Raw genomic sequence first — 17722 nt, forward strand, 5'->3', positions numbered from 1 at the left:
GCATCTTCATTGTCTAGGAGGGTAACATATCTAGTCTGTATCTGTAACAAAAAACAAAAACTCATCAGTATCAGCTTTAAATAGAGAATATTGGTTGTTGCAATTAATTCAAAATTAATATGATGCATTTTTGATGAAAAATCCTAATTTCAAGACAAGTATATAAACAATTTCTATACATTATCATTAAAATAATCTTCATAAGAGTATAAATTTGAATTGAAGAAATTTGTAATCAATTTGTAATCAAATCTAATTTAAGCTTCCAGGGAAAACTTATTTTTGTTACCTGCAAACCATTTTAACATAGTTTAAAGTACAATTAAAAATACCAAATACCTACATGCTACGTATCCAGATGTGTGATCAATCTACCATGAAACCATCTTCATTGTCTAGGAGTGTAACATATTATGGCTGTATCTATAACAAAACCAAATCATCAATTAGTATCAGCTTCAAATAGAGACTATTGGCTGTTGCAACAATTATAAAATAAATGTCACTCATATTTTATGTCAAATCCTAAATTGGACACAAGAATATTTAAAATTACTACGCATTCATGTTAAAATTTACTTCACTAGATTATAAATTTGAACAAAAGAAATATGTACACTAATTTGAAATAAAATTTTATTTAAGCTGTTGTTCCAGGTAAAACTGATATTTATTACCCAACACATATAAACATAGTCTAAAGTACAATTGTAATGACTACCTACATGTTAAACATCCTAATGTACATCTACCATGAAACCATATTCATTGGGTAGGAGTGGAACATATCTGGGCTGTATCTGTTACATAAGAAAAAATTTAAATTAGCATCAGCTTTAGATAGAGAATATTTAATGGCTGTTAAAAAAATAAAAAAATTAATGTGATTCATGTTTTATGTCAAATCTTAAATTACGGACAATTAATTTACAATTACTCTTTCATTCTTATTAAAATATACCACATTTGAAATTCGAATAAAAGATATTTTAGACCAATCTGTAATAAAATTTTAAGCTATTGTTTCAGTGAAAACAGATTTTTATTGACTTCCAAATATTAACATAGTTTTAAGTACAATTGTAATGACCAAATACTTACATGTTGACTCTTCCTATCTGCCATGAATCCATCTTCTCTGTCTAGGAGTGCAACATATTTAGATGTATCTTTAACAAAAACTATAAATTAATATCAGCTTTAAATACAGACTATTTGCTGTTGCAATTTTTTCAGAATTTAATCTTTGCATGTTGGACAAGAATATTTATAATTACTATACATTCCATTAATAAAATTGAGAATGGAAATGGGGAATGTGTCAAAGAGACAACAACCCGACCATAGAACAGACAACAGCAGAAGGTCACCAACAGGTCTTCAATGTAGCGAGAAATTCCCGCACCCGGAGGCGTCCTTCAGCTCAGTCATTAAGAATATATTTCATTAGAGTATAAATTTGAAGAAATTTTTTTGAGACCAATTTGTAATAAAGTTTCAAATTGGTTGATAATGAAATAGAGCCAGACAAAAAAACTAAATACATTTTACCATAAACACAAGTTATCATACTATGTAATCAGCTCTGCTGGGGGATCTGCTTTTACGAGATTAGCGCCCATTAAATTCATCAATGTTATATCAAAATCTAAAGTTTGCTCTCTGCAGAGGTCTGCTTTTACGAGACCCATTTTAACATAAAGCATCGTTTTGTCAAACTGTTCAGGAAAAAACGGATTTTTATTACCTAACAAACATAAACATAGTTTTAAGAACAATTGTAATGACCAAATACCTACATGTGCAACATCCTAATGTGTGAAAGCATCTTTCATGGTATAGGAGTGTTACATATTAAGGCTGTATAATCTGTAACAAAAACAAAAATTATTAATTAGTTTACGCTTTAAATCCAGACTCTTTGCTGTTGCAATCAATTCAGAAAATAATGTGATGCATGTTTTATGTTAAATCCCAAAATAGAGAAAAGTATATAATTACAATTACTATACGTTCTTATTAAAATATTCAGCATTAGAGTATAAATTTGAATGAAAGAAATTTTAGACCAATTTGTTATAAAGCTTCAATCTTTTGTTTCAGGAAAAAACTGATTTTTATTACCTAACAAATATAAATATAGTTTGAAGGAAAATTGTAATGACCAAATACGTACATGTGACTTATCCTAATGTGCATCTGCAATGGAAGCATCTTTCATGGTATAGGAGTCTTACATATTTAGGCTGTATCTGTAATGAAAACAAAAAAAAATAAACATTAATTTCAGCTTTTAATCCAGACTATTTGCTGTTGCAATCAATTCAGAAATTAATGTGATGCATGTTGTAATGTCAAATCCTTAATTGGAGACAAGAATTATTACAATCACTATACATTCTTATTAAAATATATCTCATTACAGTGAATATTTCAATAAATGTAATGTAGGACCAATTTGTAATCAAATTTCAAGCTGTTGTTCCAGGAAAAACTGATTTTTATTACCTAACAAATATAAACATAGTTTTAAGAACGATTGTTATGAATAAATACCTACATGTGCAACATCCTAATGTGCTATCTGCAATGGAAGCATCTTTCATGGTATAGGAGTCTTACATATTTAGGCAATATCTGTACAAAAAAAACAAATATTTTAAATTAGTTTCAGCTTCAAAATCAAAGCTTTTTGCTGTTGCAATCAATTCAGAAATTAATGTGATGCATGTTTTATGTCAAATCCTAAATTGGAGACGTATATTTACAATAACTATACATTCTTATTAAAATATACTTCATAAGAATATAAATAGGAATAAAAGAAATTTTAGACCAATTTGTTATAAAGCTTCAATCTGTTGTTTCAGTGAAAACTGATTTTAATGCCCAACAAATACTAGAGGCTCCAAGGAGCCTGTGTCGCTCACCTGATATTTTTATTTACAATTGATGCATGAAATAATGCAACCGTTATACATTTGCTTTAGTTTCAGAGATACAAGTCAAAAACTGCATTTTCCCCCAAAGTTCTATTTTTAGCCATGTCTGACATGTTGGTTGGCAGGCAGGGTCATCGGACACATTTATTAAACTAGATACCCTAGTGATGATTGTGGCCAAGTTTGGTTAAATTTGTCTCAGTTGTTTCAGGAGAGAAGAGTTTTGTAAAAGAATACAAAAATTTACGAATAATTGTTAAATTTGACTTTAAAGGGCAATAACTCCTTATGGGGTCAATTGACCATATTGGTCATGTTGACTTCTTTGTAGATCTGACTTTGCTGAACATAATGGCTGTTTACAGTTTATCTTCATCTATAATAATATTAAAGATAACAAAAAGCTGCAAAATTTCCTTAAAATTACTAATTCAGGGGCAGCAACCCAACAACGGGTTGTCTGATTCATCTGACAATTTCAGGGCAGATAGATCTTAACCTGATGAACATTTTTACTCAGTCAGATTTGCTCTAAATGCTTGAGTTTCAGAGATATAAGCCAAAAACTGCATTTTACCCCTATGTTCTATTTTTAGCCATGTCAGCCATCTTGGTTGGCAGGCGGGGTCATCGGACACATTTTTAAAACTAGATACCCTAGTGATGATTGTGGCCAAGTTTGGTTAAATTTGGCCCAGTAGTTTCAGAGGAGATTTTTGTAAAAGTTAACGGACGACGACGGACGCCAAGTGATGAGAAAAGCTCACTTGCAGGTGAGCTAATAAACCTAGTTTAAATAAAAAAATTGTAATGAATAAATACGTACATGTGACTAATCCTAATGTGCTATCTACAATGAAACCATTTTCATTGTCGAAGAGTGTAACATATTTAGGCGTTATCTGTAACAAAAACAAAAATTGTAAATTAGTATCAGCTTTAAATAGGGAATATTTGATGTTGCAATCAATTCAGAAATTAATGTGATGCATGTTTAATGTCAAATCCTAAATTGGAGACTAGAATATTTACAATTACTTAACTTATTACAGTAAATATTTGAATAAAAGAAATGTTCGACAAATTTGTAATAAAATTTCAAACTGTTGTTCAACGGGAAAACTGATTTTTGTTACCCAACACATATAAAAAGAGTTAAAAGTACAATTATAATGACCAAATACCTACATGATACAAATCTTCGTGTGCTGTAAACCAAGAAAGCATCTTCATTGTCTAGGAGGGTAACATATCTAGTCTGTATCTGTAACAAAAAACAAAAACTCATCAGTATCAGCTTTAAATAGAGAATATTGGTTGTTGCAATTAATTCAAAATTAATATGATGCATTTTTGATGAAAAATCCTAATTTCAAGACAAGTATATAAACAATTTCTATACATTATCATTAAAATAATCTTCATAAGAGTATAAATTTGAATTGAAGAAATTTGTAATCAATTTGTAATCAAATCTAATTTAAGCTTCCAGGGAAAACTTATTTTTGTTACCTGCAAACCATTTTAACATAGTTTAAAGTACAATTAAAAATACCAAATACCTACATGCTACGTATCCAGATGTGTGATCAATCTACCATGAAACCATCTTCATTGTCTAGGAGTGTAACATATTATGGCTGTATCTATAACAAAACCAAATCATCAATTAGTATCAGCTTCAAATAGAGACTATTGGCTGTTGCAACAATTATAAAATAAATGTCACTCATATTTTATGTCAAATCCTAAATTGGACACAAGAATATTTAAAATTACTACGCATTCATGTTAAAATTTACTTCACTAGATTATAAATTTGAACAAAAGAAATATGTACACTAATTTGAAATAAAATTTTATTTAAGCTGTTGTTCCAGGTAAAACTGATATTTATTACCCAACACATATAAACATAGTCTAAAGTACAATTGTAATGACTACCTACATGTTAAACATCCTAATGTACATCTACCATGAAACCATATTCATTGGGTAGGAGTGGAACATATCTGGGCTGTATCTGTTACATAAGAAAAAATTTAAATTAGCATCAGCTTTAGATAGAGAATATTTAATGGCTGTTAAAAAAATAAAAAAATTAATGTGATTCATGTTTTATGTCAAATCTTAAATTACGGACAATTAATTTACAATTACTCTTTCATTCTTATTAAAATATACCACATTTGAAATTCGAATAAAAGATATTTTAGACCAATCTGTAATAAAATTTTAAGCTATTGTTTCAGTGAAAACAGATTTTTATTGACTTCCAAATATTAACATAGTTTTAAGTACAATTGTAATGACCAAATACTTACATGTTGACTCTTCCTATCTGCCATGAATCCATCTTCTCTGTCTAGGAGTGCAACATATTTAGATGTATCTTTAACAAAAACTATAAATTAATATCAGCTTTAAATACAGACTATTTGCTGTTGCAATTTTTTCAGAATTTAATCTTTGCATGTTGGACAAGAATATTTATAATTACTATACATTCCATTAATAAAATTGAGAATGGAAATGGGGAATGTGTCAAAGAGACAACAACCCGACCATAGAACAGACAACAGCAGAAGGTCACCAACAGGTCTTCAATGTAGCGAGAAATTCCCGCACCCGGAGGCGTCCTTCAGCTCAGTCATTAAGAATATATTTCATTAGAGTATAAATTTGAAGAAATTTTTTTGAGACCAATTTGTAATAAAGTTTCAAATTGGTTGATAATGAAATAGAGCCAGACAAAAAAACTAAATACATTTTACCATAAACACAAGTTATCATACTATGTAATCAGCTCTGCTGGGGGATCTGCTTTTACGAGATTAGCGCCCATTAAATTCATCAATGTTATATCAAAATCTAAAGTTTGCTCTCTGCAGAGGTCTGCTTTTACGAGACCCATTTTAACATAAAGCATCGTTTTGTCAAACTGTTCAGGAAAAAACGGATTTTTATTACCTAACAAACATAAACATAGTTTTAAGAACAATTGTAATGACCAAATACCTACATGTGCAACATCCTAATGTGTGAAAGCATCTTTCATGGTATAGGAGTGTTACATATTAAGGCTGTATAATCTGTAACAAAAACAAAAATTATTAATTAGTTTACGCTTTAAATCCAGACTCTTTGCTGTTGCAATCAATTCAGAAAATAATGTGATGCATGTTTTATGTTAAATCCCAAAATAGAGAAAAGTATATAATTACAATTACTATACGTTCTTATTAAAATATTCAGCATTAGAGTATAAATTTGAATGAAAGAAATTTTAGACCAATTTGTTATAAAGCTTCAATCTTTTGTTTCAGGAAAAAACTGATTTTTATTACCTAACAAATATAAATATAGTTTGAAGGAAAATTGTAATGACCAAATACGTACATGTGACTTATCCTAATGTGCATCTGCAATGGAAGCATCTTTCATGGTATAGGAGTCTTACATATTTAGGCTGTATCTGTAATGAAAACAAAAAAAAATAAACATTAATTTCAGCTTTTAATCCAGACTATTTGCTGTTGCAATCAATTCAGAAATTAATGTGATGCATGTTGTAATGTCAAATCCTTAATTGGAGACAAGAATTATTACAATCACTATACATTCTTATTAAAATATATCTCATTACAGTGAATATTTCAATAAATGTAATGTAGGACCAATTTGTAATCAAATTTCAAGCTGTTGTTCCAGGAAAAACTGATTTTTATTACCTAACAAATATAAACATAGTTTTAAGAACGATTGTTATGAATAAATACCTACATGTGCAACATCCTAATGTGCTATCTGCAATGGAAGCATCTTTCATGGTATAGGAGTCTTACATATTTAGGCAATATCTGTACAAAAAAAACAAATATTTTAAATTAGTTTCAGCTTCAAAATCAAAGCTTTTTGCTGTTGCAATCAATTCAGAAATTAATGTGATGCATGTTTTATGTCAAATCCTAAATTGGAGACGTATATTTACAATAACTATACATTCTTATTAAAATATACTTCATAAGAATATAAATAGGAATAAAAGAAATTTTAGACCAATTTGTTATAAAGCTTCAATCTGTTGTTTCAGTGAAAACTGATTTTAATGCCCAACAAATACTAGAGGCTCCAAGGAGCCTGTGTCGCTCACCTGATATTTTTATTTACAATTGATGCATGAAATAATGCAACCGTTATACATTTGCTTTAGTTTCAGAGATACAAGTCAAAAACTGCATTTTCCCCCAAAGTTCTATTTTTAGCCATGTCTGACATGTTGGTTGGCAGGCAGGGTCATCGGACACATTTATTAAACTAGATACCCTAGTGATGATTGTGGCCAAGTTTGGTTAAATTTGTCTCAGTTGTTTCAGGAGAGAAGAGTTTTGTAAAAGAATACAAAAATTTACGAATAATTGTTAAATTTGACTTTAAAGGGCAATAACTCCTTATGGGGTCAATTGACCATATTGGTCATGTTGACTTCTTTGTAGATCTGACTTTGCTGAACATAATGGCTGTTTACAGTTTATCTTCATCTATAATAATATTAAAGATAACAAAAAGCTGCAAAATTTCCTTAAAATTACTAATTCAGGGGCAGCAACCCAACAACGGGTTGTCTGATTCATCTGACAATTTCAGGGCAGATAGATCTTAACCTGATGAACATTTTTACTCAGTCAGATTTGCTCTAAATGCTTGAGTTTCAGAGATATAAGCCAAAAACTGCATTTTACCCCTATGTTCTATTTTTAGCCATGTCAGCCATCTTGGTTGGCAGGCGGGGTCATCGGACACATTTTTAAAACTAGATACCCTAGTGATGATTGTGGCCAAGTTTGGTTAAATTTGGCCCAGTAGTTTCAGAGGAGATTTTTGTAAAAGTTAACGGACGACGACGGACGCCAAGTGATGAGAAAAGCTCACTTGGCCCTGTGGGCCAGGTGAGCTAATAAACCTAGTTTAAATAAAAAAATTGTAATGAATAAATACGTACATGTGACTAATCCTAATGTGCTATCTACAATGAAACCATTTTCATTGTCGAAGAGTGTAACATATTTAGGCGTTATCTGTAACAAAAACAAAAATTGTAAATTAGTATCAGCTTTAAATAGGGAATATTTGATGTTGCAATCAATTCAGAAATTAATGTGATGCATGTTTAATGTCAAATCCTAAATTGGAGACTAGAATATTTACAATTACTTAACTTATTACAGTAAATATTTGAATAAAAGAAATGTTCGACAAATTTGTAATAAAATTTCAAACTGTTGTTCAACGGGAAAACTGATTTTTGTTACCCAACACATATAAAAAGAGTTAAAAAAGTACAATTATAATGACCAAATACCTACATGATACAAATCTTCGTGTGCTGTATACCATGAAAGCATCTTCATTGTCTAGGAGGGTAACATATCTAGTCTGTATCTGTAACAAAAACAAAAACTCTAAATCAGTATCAGCTTTAAATAGAGAATATTGGTTGTTGCAATTAATTCAAAATTAATATGATGCATTTTTGATGAAAAATCCTAATTTGAAGACAAGTATATAAACAATTTCTATACATTATCATTAAAATAATCTTCATAAGAGTATAAATTTGAATTGAAGAAATTTGTAATCAATTTGTAATCAAATCTAATTTAAGCTTCCAGGGAAAACTTATTTTTGTTACCTGCAAACCATTTTAACATAGTTTAAAGTACAATTAAAAATACCAAATACCTACATGCTACGTATCCAGATGTGTGATCAATCTACCATGAAACCATCTTCATTGTCTAGGAGTGTAACATATTATGGCTGTATCTATAACAAAACCAAATCATCAATTAGTATCAGCTTCAAATAGAGACTATTGGCTGTTGCAACAATTATAAAATAAATGTCACTCATATTTTATGTCAAATCCTAAATTGGACACAAGAATATTTAAAATTACTACGCATTCATGTTAAAATTTACTTCACTAGATTATAAATTTGAACAAAAGAAATATGTACACTAATTTGAAATAAAATTTTATTTAAGCTGTTGTTCCAGGTAAAACTGATATTTATTACCCAACACATATAAACATAGTCTAAAGTACAATTGTAATGACTACCTACATGTTAAACATCCTAATGTGCATCTACCATGAAACCATATTCATTGGGTAGGAGTGGAACATATCTGGGCTGTATCTGTTACATAAGAAAAAATTTAAATTAGCATCAGCTTTAGATAGAGAATATTTAATGGCTGTTAAAAAAATAAAAAAATTAATGTGATTCATGTTTTATGTCAAATCTTAAATTACGGACAATTAATTTACAATTACTCTTTCATTCTTATTAAAATATACCACATTTGAAATTCGAATAAAAGATATTTTAGACCAATCTGTAAAAAAATTTTAATTTATTGTTTCAGTGAAAACAGATTTTTATTGACTTCCAAATATTAACATAGTTTTAAGTACAATTGTAATGACCAAATACTTACATGTTGACTCTTCCTATCTGCCATGAATCCATCTTCTCTGTCTAGGAGTGCAACATATTTAGATGTATCTTTAACAAAAACTATAAATTAATATCAGCTTTAAATACAGACTATTTGCTGTTGCAATTTTTTCAGAATTTAATCTTTGCATGTTGGACAAGAATATTTATAATTACTATACATTCCATTAATAAAATTGAGAATGGAAATGGGGAATGTGTCAAAGAGACAACAACCCGACCATAGAACAGACAACAGCAGAAGGTCACCAACAGGTCTTCAATGTAGCGAGAAATTCCCGCACCCGGAGGCGTCCTTCAGCTCAGTCATTAAGAATATATTTCATTAGAGTATAAATTTGAAGAAATTTTTTTGAGACCAATTTGTAATAAAGTTTCAAATTGGTTGATAATGAAATAGAGCCAGACAAAAAAACTAAATACATTTTACCATAAACACAAGTTATCATACTATGTAATCAGCTCTGCTGGGGGATCTGCTTTTACGAGATTAGCGCCCATTAAATTCATCAATGTTATATCAAAATCTAAAGTTTGCTCTCTGCAGAGGTCTGCTTTTACGAGACCCATTTTAACATAAAGCATCGTTTTGTCAAACTGTTCAGGAAAAAACGGATTTTTATTACCTAACAAACATAAACATAGTTTTAAGAACAATTGTAATGACCAAATACCTACATGTGCAACATCCTAATGTGTGAAAGCATCTTTCATGGTATAGGAGTGTTACATATTAAGGCTGTATAATCTGTAACAAAAACAAAAATTATTAATTAGTTTACGCTTTAAATCCAGACTCTTTGCTGTTGCAATCAATTCAGAAAATAATGTGATGCATGTTTTATGTTAAATCCCAAAATAGAGAAAAGTATATAATTACAATTACTATACGTTCTTATTAAAATATTCAGTATTAGAGTATAAATTTGAATGAAAGAAATTTTAGACCAATTTGTTATAAAGCTTCAATCTGTTGTTTCAGGAAAAAACTGATTTTTATTACCTAACAAATATAAATATAGTTTGAAGGAAAATTGTAATGACCAAATACGTACATGTGACTTATCCTAATGTGCATCTGCAATGGAAGCATCTTTCATGGTATAGGAGTCTTACATATTTAGGCTGTATCTGTAATGAAAACAAAAAAAAATAAACATTAATTTCAGCTTTTAATCCAGACTATTTGCTGTTGCAATCAATTCAGAAATTAATGTGATGCATGTTGTAATGTCAAATCCTTAATTGGAGACAAGAATTTTTACAATCACTATACATTCTTATTAAAATATATCTCATTACAGTGAATATTTCAATAAATGTAATGTAGGATCAATTTGTAATCAAATTTCAAGCTGTTGTTCCAGGAAAAACTGATTTTTATTACCTAACAAATATAAACATAGTTTTAAGAACGATTGTTATGAATAAATACCTACATGTGCAACATCCTAATGTGCTATCTGCAATGGAAGCATCTTTCATGGTATAGGAGTCTTACATATTTAGGCAATATCTGTACAAAAAAAAAAAATATTTTAAATTAGTTTCATGTTCAAAATCAAAGCTTTTTGCTGTTGCAATCAATTCAGAAATTAATGTGATGCATGTTTTATGTCAAATCCTAAATTGGAGACGTATATTTACAATAACTATACATTCTTATTAAAATATACTTCATAAGAATATAAATAGGAATAAAAGAAATTTTAGACCAATTTGTTATAAAGCTTCAATCTGTTGTTTCAGTGAAAACTGATTTTAATGCCCAACAAATACTAGAGGCTCCAAGGAGCCTGTGTCGCTCACCTGATATTTTTATTTACAATTGATGCATGAAATAATGCAACCGTTATACATTTGCTTTAGTTTCAGAGATACAAGTCAAAAACTGCATTTTCCCCCAAAGTTCTATTTTTAGCCATGTCTGACATGTTGGTTGGCAGGCAGGGTCATCGGACACATTTATTAAACTAGATACCCTAGTGATGATTGTGGCCAAGTTTGGTTAAATTTGTCTCAGTTGTTTCAGGAGAGAAGAGTTTTGTAAAAGAATACAAAAATTTACGAATAATTGTTAAATTTGACTTTAAAGGGCAATAACTCCTTATGGGGTCAATTGACCATATTGGTCATGTTGACTTCTTTGTAGATCTGACTTTGCTGAACATAATGGCTGTTTACAGTTTATCTTCATCTATAATAATATTAAAGATAACAAAAAGCTGCAAAATTTCCTTAAAATTACTAATTCAGGGGCAGCAACCCAACAACGGGTTGTCTGATTCATCTGACAATTTCAGGGCAGATAGATCTTAACCTGATGAACATTTTTACTCAGTCAGATTTGCTCTAAATGCTTGAGTTTCAGAGATATAAGCCAAAAACTGCATTTTACCCCTATGTTCTATTTTTAGCCATGTCAGCCATCTTGGTTGGCAGGCGGGGTCATCGGACACATTTTTAAAACTAGATACCCTAGTGATGATTGTGGCCAAGTTTGGTTAAATTTGGCCCAGTAGTTTCAGAGGAGATTTTTGTAAAAGTTAACGGACGACGACGGACGCCAAGTGATGAGAAAAGCTCACTTGGCCCTGTGGGCCAGGTGAGCTAATAAACCTAGTTTAAATAAAAAAATTGTAATGAATAAATACGTACATGTGACTAATCCTAATGTGCTATCTACAATGAAACCATTTTCATTGTCGAAGAGTGTAACATATTTAGGCGTTATCTGTAACAAAAACAAAAATTGTAAATTAGTATCAGCTTTAAATAGGGAATATTTGATGTTGCAATCAATTCAGAAATTAATGTGATGCATGTTTAATGTCAAATCCTAAATTGGAGACTAGAATATTTACAATTACTTAACTTATTACAGTAAATATTTGAATAAAAGAAATGTTCGACAAATTTGTAATAAAATTTCAAACTGTTGTTCAACGGGAAAACTGATTTTTGTTACCCAACACATATAAAAAGAGTTAAAAAAGTACAATTATAATGACCAAATACCTACATGATACAAATCTTCGTGTGCTGTATACCATGAAAGCATCTTCATTGTCTAGGAGGGTAACATATCTAGTCTGTATCTGTAACAAAAACAAAAACTCTAAATCAGTATCAGCTTTAAATAGAGAATATTGGTTGTTGCAATTAATTCAAAATTAATATGATGCATTTTTGATGAAAAATCCTAATTTGAAGACAAGTATATAAACAATTTCTATACATTATCATTAAAATAATCTTCATAAGAGTATAAATTTGAATTGAAGAAATTTGTAATCAATTTGTAATCAAATCTAATTTAAGCTTCCAGGGAAAACTTATTTTTGTTACCTGCAAACCATTTTAACATAGTTTAAAGTACAATTAAAAATACCAAATACCTACATGCTACGTATCCAGATGTGTGATCAATCTACCATGAAACCATCTTCATTGTCTAGGAGTGTAACATATTATGGCTGTATCTATAACAAAACCAAATCATCAATTAGTATCAGCTTCAAATAGAGACTATTGGCTGTTGCAACAATTATAAAATAAATGTCACTCATATTTTATGTCAAATCCTAAATTGGACACAAGAATATTTAAAATTACTACGCATTCATGTTAAAATTTACTTCACTAGATTATAAATTTGAACAAAAGAAATATGTACACTAATTTGAAATAAAATTTTATTTAAGCTGTTGTTCCAGGTAAAACTGATATTTATTACCCAACACATATAAACATAGTCTAAAGTACAATTGTAATGACTACCTACATGTTAAACATCCTAATGTGCATCTACCATGAAACCATATTCATTGGGTAGGAGTGGAACATATCTGGGCTGTATCTGTTACATAAGAAAAAATTTAAATTAGCATCAGCTTTAGATAGAGAATATTTAATGGCTGTTAAAAAAATAAAAAAATTAATGTGATTCATGTTTTATGTCAAATCTTAAATTACGGACAATTAATTTACAATTACTCTTTCATTCTTATTAAAATATACCACATTTGAAATTCGAATAAAAGATATTTTAGACCAATCTGTAAAAAAATTTTAATTTATTGTTTCAGTGAAAACAGATTTTTATTGACTTCCAAATATTAACATAGTTTTAAGTACAATTGTAATGACCAAATACTTACATGTTGACTCTTCCTATCTGCCATGAATCCATCTTCTCTGTCTAGGAGTGCAACATATTTAGATGTATCTTTAACAAAAACTATAAATTAATATCAGCTTTAAATACAGACTATTTGCTGTTGCAATTTTTTCAGAATTTAATCTTTGCATGTTGGACAAGAATATTTATAATTACTATACATTCCATTAATAAAATTGAGAATGGAAATGGGGAATGTGTCAAAGAGACAACAACCCGACCATAGAACAGACAACAGCAGAAGGTCACCAACAGGTCTTCAATGTAGCGAGAAATTCCCGCACCCGGAGGCGTCCTTCAGCTCAGTCATTAAGAATATATTTCATTAGAGTATAAATTTGAAGAAATTTTTTTGAGACCAATTTGTAATAAAGTTTCAAATTGGTTGATAATGAAATAGAGCCAGACAAAAAAACTAAATACATTTTACCATAAACACAAGTTATCATACTATGTAATCAGCTCTGCTGGGGGATCTGCTTTTACGAGATTAGCGCCCATTAAATTCATCAATGTTATATCAAAATCTAAAGTTTGCTCTCTGCAGAGGTCTGCTTTTACGAGACCCATTTTAACATAAAGCATCGTTTTGTCAAACTGTTCAGGAAAAAACGGATTTTTATTACCTAACAAACATAAACATAGTTTTAAGAACAATTGTAATGACCAAATACCTACATGTGCAACATCCTAATGTGTGAAAGCATCTTTCATGGTATAGGAGTGTTACATATTAAGGCTGTATAATCTGTAACAAAAACAAAAATTATTAATTAGTTTACGCTTTAAATCCACTCTTTGCTGTTGCAATCAATTCAGAAAATAATGTGATGCATGTTTTATGTTAAATCCCAAAATAGAGAAAAGTATATAATTACAATTACTATACGTTCTTATTAAAATATTCAGTATTAGAGTATAAATTTGAATGAAAGAAATTTTAGACCAATTTGTTATAAAGCTTCAATCTGTTGTTTCAGGAAAAAACTGATTTTTATTACCTAACAAATATAAATATAGTTTGAAGGAAAATTGTAATGACCAAATACGTACATGTGACTTATCCTAATGTGCATCTGCAATGGAAGCATCTTTCATGGTATAGGAGTCTTACATATTTAGGCTGTATCTGTAATGAAAACAAAAAAAAATAAACATTAATTTCAGCTTTTAATCCAGACTATTTGCTGTTGCAATCAATTCAGAAATTAATGTGATGCATGTTGTAATGTCAAATCCTTAATTGGAGACAAGAATTTTTACAATCACTATACATTCTTATTAAAATATATCTCATTACAGTGAATATTTCAATAAATGTAATGTAGGATCAATTTGTAATCAAATTTCAAGCTGTTGTTCCAGGAAAAACTGATTTTTATTACCTAACAAATATAAACATAGTTTTAAGAACGATTGTTATGAATAAATACCTACATGTGCAACATCCTAATGTGCTATCTGCAATGGAAGCATCTTTCATGGTATAGGAGTCTTACATATTTAGGCAATATCTGTACAAAAAAAAAAAATATTTTAAATTAGTTTCATGTTCAAAATCAAAGCTTTTTGCTGTTGCAATCAATTCAGAAATTAATGTGATGCATGTTTTATGTCAAATCCTAAATTGGAGACGTATATTTACAATAACTATACATTCTTATTAAAATATACTTCATAAGAATATAAATAGGAATAAAAGAAATTTTAGACCAATTTGTTATAAAGCTTCAATCTGTTGTTTCAGTGAAAACTGATTTTAATGCCCAACAAATACTAGAGGCTCCAAGGAGCCTGTGTCGCTCACCTGATATTTTTATTTACAATTGATGCATGAAATAATGCAACCGTTATACATTTGCTTTAGTTTCAGAGATACAAGTCAAAAACTGCATTTTCCCCCAAAGTTCTATTTTTAGCCATGTCTGACATGTTGGTTGGCAGGCAGGGTCATCGGACACATTTATTAAACTAGATACCCTAGTGATGATTGTGGCCAAGTTTGGTTAAATTTGTCTCAGTTGTTTCAGGAGAGAAGATTTTTGTAAAAGAATACAAAAATTTACGAATAATTGTTAAATTTGACTTTAAAGGGCAATAACTCCTTATGGGGTCAATTGACCATATTGGTCATGTTGACTTCTTTGTAGATCTGACTTTGCTGAACATAATGGCTGTTTACAGTTTATCTTCATCTATAATAATATTAAAGATAACAAAAAGCTGCAAAATTTCCTTAAAATTACTAATTCAGGGGCAGCAACCCAACAACGGGTTGTCTGATTCATCTGACAATTTCAGGGCAGATAGATCTTAACCTGATGAACATTTTTACTCTAGTCAGATTTGCTCTAAATGCTTGAGTTTCAGAGATATAAGCCAAAAACTGCATTTTACCCCTATGTTCTATTTTTAGCCATGTCAGCCATCTTGGTTGGCAGGCGGGGTCATCGGACACATTTTTAAAACTAGATACCCTAGTGATGATTGTGGCCAAGTTTGGTTAAATTTGGCCCAGTAGTTTCAGAGGAGATTTTTGTAAAAGTTAACGGACGACGACGGACGCCAAGTGATTAGAAAAGCTCACTTGCAGGTGAGCTAATAAACCTAGTTTAAATAAAAAAATTGTAATGAATAAATACGTACATGTGACTAATCCTAATGTGCTATCTACAATGAAACCATTTTCATTGTCGAAGAGTGTAACATATTTAGGCGTTATCTGTAACAAAAACAAAAATTGTAAATTAGTATCAGCTTTAAATAGGGAATATTTGATGTTGCAATCAATTCAGAAATTAATGTGATGCATGTTTAATGTCAAATCCTAAATTGGAGACTAGAATATTTACAATTACTTAACTTATTACAGTAAATATTTGAATAAAAGAAATGTTCGACAAATTTGTAATAAAATTTCAAACTGTTGTTCAACGGGAAAACTGATTTTTGTTACCCAACACATATAAAAAGAGTTAAAAGTACAATTATAATGACCAAATACCTACATGATACAAATCTTCGTGTGCTGTATACCATGAAAGCATCTTCATTGTCTAGGAGGGTAACATATCTAGTCTGTATCTGTAACAAAAACAAAAACTCTAAATCAGTATCAGCTTTAAATAGAGAATATTGGTTGTTGCAATTAATTCAAAATTAATATGATGCATTTTTGATGAAAAATCCTAATTTGAAGACAAGTATATAAACAATTTCTATACATTATCATTAAAATAATCTTCATAAGAGTATAAATTTGAATTGAAGAAATTTGTAATCAATTTGTAATCAAATCTAATTTAAGCTTCCAGGGAAAACTTATTTTTGTTACCTGCAAACCATTTTAACATAGTTTAAAGTACAATTAAAAATACCAAATACCTACATGCTACGTATCCAGATGTGTGATCAATCTACCATGAAACCATCTTCATTGTCTAGGAGTGTAACATATTATGGCTGTATCTATAACAAAACCAAATCATCAATTAGTATCAGCTTCAAATAGAGACTATTGGCTGTTGCAACAATTATAAAATAAATGTCACTCATATTTTATGTCAAATCCTAAATTGGACACAAGAATATTTAAAATTACTACGCATTCATGTTAAAATTTACTTCACTAGATTATAAATTTGAACAAAAGAAATATGTACACTAATTTGAAATAAAATTTTATTTAAGCTGTTGTTCCAGGTAAAACTGATATTTATTACCCAACACATATAAACATAGTCTAAAGTACAATTGTAATGACTACCTACATGTTAAACATCCTAATGTACATCTACCATGAAACCATATTCATTGGGTAGGAGTGGAACATATCTGGGCTGTATCTGTTACATAAGAAAAAATTTAAATTAGCATCAGCTTTAGATAGAGAATATTTAATGGCTGTTAAAAAAATAAAAAAATTAATGTGATTCATGTTTTATGTCAAATCTTAAATTACGGACAATTAATTTACAATTACTCTTTCATTCTTATTAAAATATACCACATTTGAAATTCGAATAAAAGATATTTTAGACCAATCTGTAATAAAATTTTAAGCTATTGTTTCAGTG

General features: G+C 29.6%; 1 long non-coding RNA gene across 1 annotated transcript in view; it reads right to left on the bottom strand.

Moving 5' to 3' along the window:
- LOC127735863 (uncharacterized) overlaps nucleotides 1-17722 on the bottom strand; it is a 100619-nt gene that overhangs the window by 58808 nt on the left and 24089 nt on the right. Inside the window, exon 4 of the long non-coding RNA XR_007998625.1 lies at nucleotides 9067-9145. This is a non-coding gene — a long non-coding RNA (uncharacterized LOC127735863). The remainder of the gene's footprint in view (nucleotides 1-9066; nucleotides 9146-17722) is intronic.

The sequence above is a fragment of the Mytilus californianus genome, unplaced genomic scaffold (genome assembly GCF_021869535.1).
Source record: "Mytilus californianus isolate M0D057914Y unplaced genomic scaffold, xbMytCali1.0.p SCAF_3, whole genome shotgun sequence".
NCBI lineage: Eukaryota > Metazoa > Mollusca > Bivalvia > Mytilida > Mytilidae > Mytilus > Mytilus californianus.